This window comes from Artibeus jamaicensis, unplaced genomic scaffold (genome assembly GCF_021234435.1).
Source record: "Artibeus jamaicensis isolate MK-2021 breed Jamaican fruit bat unplaced genomic scaffold, CSHL_Jam_final contig_64, whole genome shotgun sequence".
In the NCBI taxonomy this organism is placed as follows: Eukaryota; Metazoa; Chordata; class Mammalia; order Chiroptera; family Phyllostomidae; genus Artibeus; species Artibeus jamaicensis.
The window spans coordinates 9405709-9418950 of NW_026521911.1; the positions used below are offsets into that span (position 1 = coordinate 9405709).

The 13242-nt window shown below is 33.8% G+C and overlaps 1 pseudogene; it reads right to left on the bottom strand.

The window, feature by feature from the left end:
- Positions 1-479: 479 nt before the first annotated feature.
- Positions 480-1121, bottom strand: LOC119038058 (nascent polypeptide-associated complex subunit alpha-like; annotated as a pseudogene).
- Between the last annotated feature and the right edge of the window lie 12121 nt (positions 1122-13242).

Below are 13242 nucleotides of genomic sequence, written 5' to 3' on the forward strand. Positions count from 1 at the left end.
TACTTTATGTTGTTTATTACACATATTGAACTTTATGAAAATTATTACAGTATTGATTTTGATTTAGTGCTTTATGATTAACACCTTCCTAATATGATATTCTTTTATACAGATATTGCCATGTTTTATTTCTTAATTTTCATTATTTTATTAGGTTTACATGTATATTTAAAGTGACATTTTCCTAGAATCGTATATTATTGGTTAGATATTTTGAAACCTTACATATTTTAAAATATCTTCTTTGTCATATATGAAAAAATTTAGTCCTATGCAGAATTTTTAAGAAACCACATTTTTCTTCCAAAATTGACTATAAACTGTTCCATTATCATTTTTCATATACTATATTTATTTATTTATTTATATTTAGCCCACAAGAAGCCATAACTTTATTAATAATAGAAGCAGCACAAAATTTAAACCAAGCTGCAATTACTCTTTTGAAATGCCTAAAGAATTTCCTCAGTTTTAGGTGGTTACATTGTTAATTCTGTAACAGCATTTACAGTATCATTAGTGCTGTTCTTCAGGGCTTGGGCTGTCATTTCTGTCAACACATTTGCTTGTGACATAACCAATTCTATGCCCTAAGGTTTACATCTGTTTCATCAGCCTCTTTGTCTTCACTCTCCTCTTGTACAGTTGGAGTCCATGAGTTTTCTTGAATATCTGAGACAGCTTCACCTTAAACCTTGAATTTCTCAGCAGCTGCTAGCTGCGCTTGCTGAAATGTATCCTTGAACTTGGCTTCCCCCTAAACCATGTAGGTATCTGAAGCTGGGATCTTGTAGACTTCTGGTTTTGTGATGATTAAGAGGGTATTCTTGGAGTTTCAGACGGTGACCCTAGTAACCCTTGTAACCTGTCAAAGACCCAGTTTGGCCATTGCTTTCCATGCCTTCTTTTTACTCCAACTTGTTTTGCTTTACTGAGGATTTTCCATTGATCTCAGCTGCGGCTGCCACTGGGCTTGTTGTGCGGCTGCCCATGTGGGATCTTGTTCCTCGAGCTGTGACATTGATTCACCATTGTCAGATTCTGTTCCAGACTGTCTCAGCCCGGAGCTGTGGCAACACCTACTCTGCAGCAGGGGCAGTTTCTGTGACTTCACCGGGCATTTTGTGCAGTATTGCAGAACCAAGAATGTGACAAAAAGAGTATTTATTTATGTATTGGTGGTAAGAAGACAACATGGTATTTACCTCTCAACAAATTCTGGGGTACACTGTACTGTATTGTCAAAGGGACAGTGCTGTATAGCACACCTCTGGAAGTACTCACGTAGCATAATGGGAACTTTATACTCACTGAGTAACAACTTCCTTCCCCTACCTCTGCACCAGTCCCTGGAAAACACCACTCTGCCTTTAATTCTATGATTTTGCCTCTTTTAGATGTGTCATCTGGGTGGACTCATGCAATATTTGTCCTAGGACTGACTTGCTTCATTTAGCATTAGGTCTTCCAGGTTTATCCATGTTGTTACAAAAGGCATTTTTAAGGCTGAATTTTACATATATATAGTCATTTCCATATCTTGCCTATTGTGAATAATGCTGTAATGAAGATGGGATTGCAAACATTTCCTTGAGATTCTGACTTCAGTGGGATTGTGGGTTTGGTTCACATGATACTTCTTTTTCATTTCTTTTGGGAAACTCAGTGGTGTTCTCTCCAGTTGCTTCAATATTTTACATTTCCATCTGGAGTGTACATGGTCATAAATTTCTCTTCATACTCTCCAACACTTATTTTGGGGTTTTTTTTTGGGGGGGGGTTATTTGTTTATTTTGTTTTGTTTTATTTAATGACAGCTATTCTACCAGCTTTGAAATGATGTATCATTGTTATTTTGATTTTCATTTTCTTGCTGACTGGTGATGGTAAACAACTTTTCATATACCTGTAGGTCCTCTGTCTATCTTCCTTGGAAAAATGGAGAATTATCTAGTCAAGTCTTTTGACCACTTTTAATATGGTTATTTAGGTTATTTTTTCCTATTGAGTTGTAGTTTAATCTACAAAAGAAAAAGAAAACCTAGAGAATGGGAGAAAATATTTGCAAATCCTATGTCTGATGAGGGGTTACTAGTCTTCAGTGTTGTTCAAAAATTTTCTTTCTCTACCTTCACCATTGGAGGTGTTCACCAGCATTTTAATGAGAGAGAGATACAGGGAGTATGAAAGGTTATCATGACTTATGCCTGGTTATGAATTTTAATGTCATTATTTCCTCTTATTACCAGCTGCTACTAATTCTTCATCTCTTTTATTTCTCTAAGCATTTGCTATTATGGCAACTTTTCTCTAGCTAACCCCTTCCTGCTACTGTATTCCCCAATCTAATACTAATTCAAATGTAACTGTTTTTCATAAAAGGCAACAGCTTCCTCTCATATTATAGCCTAAGGGCGTTCCTTTTCTGAGCATTTTCTGTAGGGAAGGGCGCACCATCTGTTCAGCCCTACAGGGACAAATGTAGAAAACAACCCAACTGTTGAAATGCTGTCCTATATCAAGTGAGCTTATGGGTAAGAGGTTGGATTTTTCTTCAAAAAATGGATGAGTGTGAATAGCAGGGACCAGTTTTTACTCATATGAAAGTGTGAAGGAACAGATGAGAGGATGTATTGGGTAAGGCAAAATATTAGAGTTGGGGCATCCACTGAAAGGTGTGAAGAAAGCAACTTTGCTACTTATATGTCCAAAGTCCTCTCCTGACAACAATTCTGTGTCAAGCACTGGCAGTGCAAGTAATAATGGAGATGGAATCTGCAGCATAAGCTGTTGTTAGTGTGCTCCTCAAAGAAAGCCCGATACAATCTGCTAACTCCAGGAAGGACTAAGAGTGTGCATATGCACGGGTGTGAGAGAGTTTTCTTAACTGGGCATGGATTACAAGATGAATGGAGCAATTTATCCTAACTTCGGTGTGGTTTGACTTGTGAGTTGCTCTTTAATAATATTGAACAGCAATGATCTATGAACTATGCATTGTGTGCATGTCCATGTACGTATGTGCACATGTTATTTTACAGGAAGACTACTAGCTGAAACTAGCTGAGATACAAATGTATCTAATTAGCATGATGATCATGAATGGTCATCAGAAATGAAAAACTGTAAGAGTCATGTTTATATTTTTGTTGGGTTTCCTGAAAGGTAGGGGCATCATTAATTATAATAAGTCAGGGAAAAAAGCAGGTTAATAGAAGATGACAGAGTATTTTGCCATCATGCGTTTTTTGTCAATTATTACTTCAAAAGAAGTCCTCTTAATCAACCTTTTAAGGAACCCATCAAAATAACCATTCTCTCCATTACACATGTTAACAGATGCCCAAATTATCACTGAATGTGTAAAGCTAACTGCTCGCTCTTCAGGGCACCTTCAGTCTCCTCCCACAGGTAAGCCACACAGGCAGTTTTAGGTGAGAGTAAGTTGTATTCATTCCCAACCCTGCTCCTGCCAATTGCACTCACTGTGAAGTTAAAATATAATACAGAAATAGAAATATTGTTTCCATATAAAATAGATTATGTGGAGAGACTAAATAGATTATCTGGAGATTAAGCAAGTAAAAATGGTGGGGAATATATTGAGAATATTCACTTTTAAATCTTGAGAAATTTTACATTTAGATTTATTTTATACTGTAGTGTCATTTTAAAGAAGTGAAATGAACCTATACACGATCTACAGAAGAAAAATAGATCAAACTCCAATGTGTGATCCATGTTCAATGAAAAGTCTTGGCCTTAAAGAAAAAGATGTGTGAGTAAATGTGCATTTATATATTTTAACTTAAAATGTATCATGTTAGCTCCCACTTATTTATTTTTCCAGTTAATGGGCCAAGTATTATACTTGATGATAGTGAATAGGAAGTCTTCCATGTAATTAATCATCTTTGTTTGAGGAAATTGCTTCCCGGAATCATTATGCCTCAGAAAAGAATCAATCTCTTCTTGCCAGCTCCAAATGTTATTCAAGGGAGAAGGTTTACAACCTATCAATTGTCTTTCTCTAAGTCATATTCCACTCTGGAAAATTTTTGCAAAAAGATAGTTGTATCCCTGCTCCAAACTTCCCTTTGTCCCCCAATTGGCCAATAGTCTGCTTTGCTGTTTTCAACAGCTTTGGCCCAGAATTACAAGAAATAACATTAAGATCAAAAACAACTCGCTGATTCACATCCGTGTGAAAATTGGCTAGCTATATTGAAAGCTATTGGTCAATTATCATCTGTGGTATGAAATCTACTTTCTTGATCTGAACTCTTTTTGATACTATATCTCCCACATTGAAATAAGTATTTTTGTCCCCAAAACATTCACTAATTATCATCTTAGCCCCTAAAAGGACAGAAGTAAAGAAGAAAAATTATTGTTTATGTTGTTTGGACATAAAATTAAAGTTTTGTTGGTCACCATGCTTCAGAAAGGTGATTTCTAAAAGTTTAAGAAAATTTAGAAATTTAATATATTTTATTTTTAAAATGTCCACTTTGTTTTTAAAAAGAGCAGGTAAAAGAAAATTTACTGTTTATAGAATCAGCATCATGGAGTTTGAAAGATCTTATTTTTTGAGATAAATTATACATATGCTGAAAACTCAGATTTTATTTGTATAGTTTTAATAAATGATATGAGACATATTAATTTAGTTTTGATGAATAATATGAAAGCACATAACATTTCTTATGTCTCTTCCTACATAATCCTCCTCCTAGAAAGACTGTGACTTCCTACGCCATAGACTAATTTTACTTATTATTTAAATTCATATTAATGGAAAAATGTGGTATGTATATATTTGTGTGTCTATTTCACTCAGTATAATATTTTGAAGGCTCATCATGATTGTTATTTGTTACAAGTCTACACCTTCTAATGAATGCATATCCACCTATTATTTTTTTCTTTATTCTCATCTTGATGAACATCTTTCAGCTTTAGCACTAGTATGAATTATCTTCTGTGAACATTTTGTATAAGGTTTCTTGTGAGCATGTGTTTCTCTGGTTAGATATTTAGAATTTCTAGATAATAAGAGAAATGTATATTTAACTTTTAAAGAAACTAACAATGAGTTTTCTAAAGTTACTGGACCTTTCGTAGTAGGCAGAAAAAAAGCCCATGTCAAGATATCTAGAGCCTAATCTCAGAAATTTATGAATAAGGAGTTTACATGGCAAATGTGACTGTCAATTTGATCAGGTTAAGCATTTTAAGATAGGTAGGTCATTCAGTATTTTTCCAGTTGGTCCCAACATAATCATTTGAATCCCTAAACATAGAAGAGGAAACAAAGCAGGTCAGAAATGTGACAATAGGAGAGGCAGTGGGATTACAAACACGAGGGGAACCTGCCTGCTGTTGCTGGATTCACGGTGGAGACAGAAGGCCAACAGGCAAGGAATGCAGGCAGCTTCTAGAAGCTGAGAGTAGCCCTCAGCTGACAGCCAGCAGAGACATGGTGACCTCAGGCATAAACCCCAAGGAATTAAGTTCTTCCAACAACATAAATAACGAATGAAATGGATTAACACCTTGGTCCTCCAAACAGTAACACAATCTTTCTAAAAACATCAGGCATCTGACCTGCAAAACTGTAAGATAGTACATTTCTGTTACTTTACGTGATCAGCTGTGTAGTGTAGTAATTTGTTATAGCAGCAATAGAAAAATAACAGTCCATTTTTAAAATCCCACCACTGATGTATAAGAGGTTGAGTTGTTGCATATTTTCTCCAATATTTACTGTATTTTTCTTTCATTTTAACTATTTTGGTGAATGCATATTGCTATCTCATTTGATTTAAATTTGCATTTACCATTATCTAATAATACTGATAATATTTTCATGTTCTATTTGCCATTGATCAATATTGTAAGGTGTGTGTTCAAAACTCTTACTCATTTTATTGGATGATTCATGTTTTTATCACTGCAGTATTATGTACATTTTATAGATTCAAGTTCTTTATCAGATATTTGTTTTGCCAAAAAATTTCTGTCTGTGGCTTATCTTCAATTCCTATAACAAAATCTTTAGGAGAATAGTCTCAAAAATAAATTTGGACTTAGATAAATACAAACTTTGCTCAGAAGAAAGAATGTTGAAAGAGGGAAAATACCCTAATCTAAAAAATGTGTTTAGGCTCTCATATCACAAAAAAGGCTTTTCCTTTATAGACAGGAATAAGCAATAAGTGAGAGAAGTCAGGCAAATGAGGGAAAATGACTGGCAGTATTTCATAGTGTCTTTAATAGGGACTGTGTCTTGCTGTGATCAGCCAGCTCTTGAGATAAGAGTTTCTCACAATCTTGTTTATTCTCAGATTTCAACAGTCCCTGCCTATCTAGGCCACTGAAGGAAACCCTCAGTGCTGATAAACCTTCCCCACTGTGTGTCATGCCTTTCCTGGTACTTGGTGCAAAGATGTGAAGTCTTAAATAACTGAGGTTTGAGTGGGGTTAACCTCCTCCTCTGGTCTTATATGTAAGCAGGTTCTGTGTGCATTTACCTCCAGGGTAGTCTCTCAGCATTCCTGCCTGTTCTCCCATTGCAGATAATCCCTGCAGATTTATGCAGAGTAAGTACTGATTAGAATGCAGACTCATGCTCAGTGGAAGTTCTAGGAGGCAAGCAATTGATCTTCCAGAAGCAAACACCCTCCATCTTCTACTCAGTGCAAGGTGGTCAAGATTGGGAATACATTCTCCAGATGCAGCTGGTATGTACGGTACATACAGTGTTCTGAGCATATGCAACTTTCTATGAATTTTTCTGCTTTACCCTCAAACTTTGGAAGGACTGCCATGCTTGCAACGTCGAAGGGGTGTCTCATGTCTGATGATCTGACCCAATCTTTTACATGGGATATGGTAGAAATTTCTATTGTGCTTAAGGATCCAAAGAATTTCAAGTGTTCACACCAGCCACACTTCCTTTTTTAAGGACTTGCTGAGAATTTAGCTTTTTTTTTTGTACATTTGTAGAAAAAAATTAATGAACAGAAACCCCATGTAAAGTGAAGCTGGAGCCCAGAAGGGGGAGCACTCACACAGCACAATGTGAAAGAGCCCTCCTGAATCTCTCTTCCACTCTGTGGAGCAGTTTCTTTCCTCTGTCTTAGCAGATTTGCACATAGGTTACCATGGTTGTATGTTCCAGAATGCAATTTTTAGTTCCCAAATAAACCCATTTTGCTGAAGAAATATCTGGCTGACTTTTTGTTTAAGGTCAACATACTTCTATGTTGCTACCACATCCCCTCACTGTCCTGTCAAAGGGGATCCATTCACATACAGCTCTCTCTCTTTTGGAGGAGCTTAAAACTCTTTGGAAGTCAGGAACAAGTATGAAAGACACAGAGATGAGGACTGCGGGGGGGGGGGGGGGAATGGGAGGGAGGGGGGAGACCGGGCCGGGGAGGGGAAGAGAAAAAAAAAAATGTACTTGAAAAGTAACTAAATTAAAAAAAAAAAAATCTTTGGATGTCTATCATTAGACTGCCTTACCATCTCAGGTCTCTGGTGGATCTAAAAGATGTGATTTGGTAGGCTATTTGCCATTTTCTTATTAGAAAGGAGAAATGTTTTTTTTCTGAGATTGTTAATATTTTAGGCTGAAGACACTTGATGATCAAAAACTTTTATAGAATTCAAATATGTTTTATTGTAGAGAACATAAAGCCAAAAGAGTATATGTCCTGCTCTTGGCCACACAGCATTTCCATAAGAGCTTATTTCATAATCCAAATCTATAAATTTCAAGTTGGTATTCTTTTTCATAAGTAAGACATTCTTAATAATATTATATTTTTTCTCTAAGCCCTTTGCCTTTATACAATAATTTGTTTCACTTCCTGGCTATCCAATGCCATATATATATATATATATATATATATATATATATATATACACACACACACATATATAATCAGTATATATACATATATATACATACACACACACATATATATACGTATATATCAGGCACTGTTCACTTCCCACCAAAACCCTAGTGTCCATATAGAAAAATTAAAACTTTTAAGTAACAAGCAAGCTGGAAAGGCTGCTTTTAAAAACCATGTTTCTTGCATGAATAGAGAAAGTATTTGCATTTTTCAAATAATGCTTTAAAAACACAAAACATCTTATAATGAATTGCTTGTATGATCATGTTCTTTCAGTGATATTGTGGGTCTTGTACTAAATATAATAAACTAGTTTAAAGGCTGTCAGTGCTATTTATTTATGCCTCTAGAAAGCTATATTTAACTTTCCCTTTCAATAACTATTGCCTTAGAATTATAAATATGAAAATATAATATGTAAAAGGGGTACTAATCTCCCCAAAATATAATTTTACTTGAGATGAAGATACATACACATAGGTGATATTTAACTTAAAAGATAAGAATAACATTTATTTATACTTGAATAGATTTAACTGTTTTTATTCTCTAAATCTTGTATAATCCCTTCATGGTCCTGAAACCCACAAGGTAGCAGAGATAACTTAGACTTGCCAAATTAAAATATTTGCTTCCAGTTTAATCATTTTCTCTTTTACTTTAAATATTTTGTCACTTTAAATTGCATCTGCCTATGAGTTTTGGCTTAAATCTTTTATATGACACACTCTCTTAATTAAAGTGTGTCTTTTAAATTCTCCTCCCCTTGTCTTTTTCTTCCTCAATTTTACTGCAGTATATAAGAAGCAGAATTGTTGTATCTCTGAAACAGTGAGGAGGAAAGACTCCTTAGATTTACTTGGCAGAAAAGGCACAATCTATCTGGTAGAGAATGCATGAAAGAGAGGAAATGCATAAACAACAGGGCAAAATATAGGAAGGAAAAAATTTCCTTTCCCTGTGCAGGAATAACTGAGAAACACTTGTTCATAGACTTGTCACATGAGATAACTAAAAGACTGAGATTAAGCCATATAATTATAGATCACCTCCTATTATTTTAACACCACCATATAATAGCAGTGGATTACAGCTGAAAGAACTAGAGGTAAACGGTGCATCTCAGGAGTAGTTGTTAGGGAAATCCAACAACAGGGAAAACAAAAAATTACATTAGAGCAATGTTAGAACTCTGGCATTTAGAGTTACAGAATTTATTAAATAAAGCTCAACTCATAGTCAGATTAACATGAAACTTCACACTAGAGTCCTATTTACCTCAGTTTCTATTATTCAATGTATTATGCCTGGCATTCAACAAAAAGTTACAAAGTATGCTAAAATGCAAGATAAAAATACCTTCTGAATAGACAAAGCAAGCATCACAACCAGACTCAGATATGACATAGACTTTAAGAACCCTGAAACACCAATCCAAAAGAACCTATGCACCCCAATGTTCAGAGCAGCACAATTTACAATAGCCAAGTGTTGGAAACAGCCTAGGTGCCTATCAATAAATGAATGGATCCAAAAACTATGATACATTTACACAATGGAATTCTATGCAGCAGAAAGAAAGAAGGAGCTCCTACCCTTTGCAACAGCATGGAAGGAACTGGAAAGCATTATGCTGAGTGAAATAAGCCAGGTGGTGAAAGACAAATACCATATGATCTCACCTTTAACAGGAACCTAAGCAATAAAACAAACAAGCAAAATATAACCAAAGACACTGAAATAGAGAACAGGCTGACAGTGACCAGAGGGGAAAGGGGAGATGGGACAGAATTTCAAGGGAAAAGGGGAAAGGTTTATAGGAACAAGTATAAAGGACCCATGGAAAAAAAAACTAAGGGGTTGGAAATGGGAGGGAGGTGGGGAGCACTGGGTGGGGATAGGCTGGGATGGGAGTAAAAGACAGAAAACTGCACTTGAACAACAATTAAAATAAATTTTAAGAAATATTTTTTTAAAAGAAAAAAAAATAAGCATAATAAAAACCAATAAAAACTTTAAAATATTAGAGTTTAAAACAACTATGAATTATATGTTAAGAGCTATAATAAAAAATTATAAATATAGCAGACATATGTGTAATATAATCATGGAGATGAAAATTATATAGTGGATCAGAAGGAAATTATAAAAATCAAAGCATGTTAACATAAAGACGGCCTTTTTTTATGGCATCATTGTTAGACTTCAAAGAGTCAAGTCAACAATCAGTGAGCTGGAAGATATATCAGTAGAAACTTACCAAACTGAAATAGAAAGATAAAAAAAGAACTAAAAACATCAAAATATCTAAGAACTAGAGATAATTTCAAAAGTTGTAACGTGTGTAATTGTGATGAAGAAGACAACATATTTGAGGAAAGGCTGAGAACCTTTCCAAACTAACAACAGGCACCAAACCACAAAATACGTGTCTTAAAGGACACCAAGCAGGATGAACAACAACAGCAGCAAGATATACATCTAGGCATATAATATTCAAATCAGTAAGAAGAGGAGACCATCTTCTGAGAGGAGGAAGAGTAGGTGGGAAAGACATTTGACTATATAGGAACAAAGATAAGAAGTGCGGTGGACTCCTCATCAGAAACCAGGCAATAAATGAGAGGACAGAGTAACATACTGCAACTGCTTAAACTAAAATGTCACATTCTTAAATTGACCATCCAGTAGAATTGTCCTTCAAAGTGAAAGAGCAATAAAACTTTCTCAGACAAACAGTAACAGAAAATTAATTCATCACTAGGTACACTACAAGAAACTCAGTTTAAATATAAAGACCTATAAGTTAAAAGTAAAGAGTTGCAGATATACATACTATGTTAACAATAATAGAAAGCTGAAGTAGCTATATTAAATTCAGACAAAGCAGACTTTAAAACAAAGATAATCAATCACCAGGGGAAATTGAGGCACTACATCATGATAAAGAGATTAATTTTCTACAAAGGCATAACCATCTTAAGTGTCTATGCACCAAAGAAAAATATGTGCAGAAAAAACTGATAGAACTGAATGCAGGAATAGCCATGTTCCCTATCACCATTGAACACTTCAGCACTCTTGGTCATTAATTGATAGATCAGGATAAGGACATACTTGAAAATCACTAAGGACATATTCAATTTAAATAGTTTATTAATCAACGACCAATTTTTGTTTACAGAAAAACTATTTAAAAGAGCAGAATATATACTCTTCTTAAGATCGAAAGATAGATCACATTCTTAAAACTTACAATAGAAATAAAACAATAGTTCTCAGACCACAGTAGTATTCGAAAAAATATCATAGAAAAGATGTGGAAATTTTCAAATATTTGGAGATTAACAACACACTTCTAAGTAACACAAAGACAAGAATTGTCAAGAAAACATAAAAATACTTTAAATACATTAAAATAAAACACAACTTATCAAAATTTGAGGGTTGCAACTTAAACAAGGTGTGGAAGAAAATGTATAGCTTTAAATGTATATATCTTGGAGATGAAAAAATCTAATATCAGTAGTATAAGATTCCACCACAACATACTACAGAAAGCAGCTTTGAAATTTGAAGAATGCAAAAGAAAAGAAGTAGTAAAAATATATCAGATAGTAATTATGAAAGTGAAAATGTAATTTTAAAATGTATAAATGAATAACTGCATCTTTGGAAAAATTGATATGTTTTATAAACATCTTGCCAAACTAATTAAGACAAAATGAAATATCATCATCAGAAATTAAATCAGAGTCATCATTAGTGATCACGCAGACTTCTGGAAGAAAACAAATGAATCCCATGAGCAATGCCATCTTCATAAAGCAGTAACTTAAAAGAAATGAACCAAACCATTGTAATACACAATCTATAAGCAACAAAAAAGAAGGCGGGACAACTGTAACTGAGCAACAATAAATTTTTAAACAGATACAAATTATGAAAACTCATGAAAAGATAAATATGTATATAATATAAATGGGTCAATATCTATTTAAATGAATAAATAATCTAGAAAAAATGAATCAGGACCAGATAGTTTTAATGATAAATTCTACCAAATATTTAGGAAGAAATTATACAAATTCTACATAATATCTTGTACAAAGTAGAAGTAGGGCAACATTTTCTTTCATTCTATGGGGTCTGTAATACCCCAATACCAAAATCAGGTAAGCACATTAAAGAAACAGAAACTGCAAACCAATATCTCTCATAAACATTGATGCAAAAATGCTCCAGAAGATCATAGCGTATTATATCCAAATCAGTATGAAAAAAAATAATGCACCAGCTGTAAGTGGGATTTATTACAAGTAGGCAAAGCTTATTCAATGTTTGAAAATCTTGAGGGACATTCACAACATCAACAGGATAAAGAAGAAATATAATATGACCATACAATATAGAAAAAGTATTAGGCAAAATATAATACCATTAATGATTTTTTTAATCTCAGAAACTATGAACCGAGGCAAATTTACTCAGTTTGATTTTAAAAATCTACAAAGCCCTGCAGCTAACATATTGTAGAAGAAACTGGAAGCCTTCCTTCTAGGATGAAGAAAAAGGTAATGTATTCTTTTATCTTTCCTATTCAATATCATGTTGATAATTCTAGTTAGTACAATAATACAATAAATGGAAATCTAAGGTATATGGCTGATAAAAGAAGACATAATACTGTCTACATTCATAGATGTCATTATTGTCTATGTAGAAAAGCCCAAAGAATCAAAAATAAAATTTTCTGGAATTAATATAAGCATGACTAGCAGGTCAAATGGTACAAAATTAATTACTTTTTATACCTACTAACAATGAACAATGAGAAATTGAAACTAAATTAAAATACCTTAAATAGCACCAAAGATAAAAAGCATAGGTATAAATTTAACAAAATATACATGAATTTTACTTGAAGAAAACTATGATGAAAGAAATAAAAGATCTCAGTAACTGGGAAGATGCATTTCAGGCTTGTGGATTGGAAGACTCAATATTGTTGAGATGAAAATTCTGTACAACTTAATTCAATGCAATCCTAGATATACCAGATAGCTATTTTATAACTATTGGTAACCAAGTTTAAAGTTTATACGAAAAGGAAGAAAACCTTATTCTGACTATTATAATAGCCAAAACAAAGATAAAAAAAGAAGCTGAAGGAATCGTATTACTGGATTTCAAAATGTATTATAAAACTATAATAATCAATGCAACGTGGTATTGGTACAAGAACAGACACATAAATCAACACAACAAACTAGAAAATACAGAAAAATATCTACCCAAAGATAGGGACCACTTT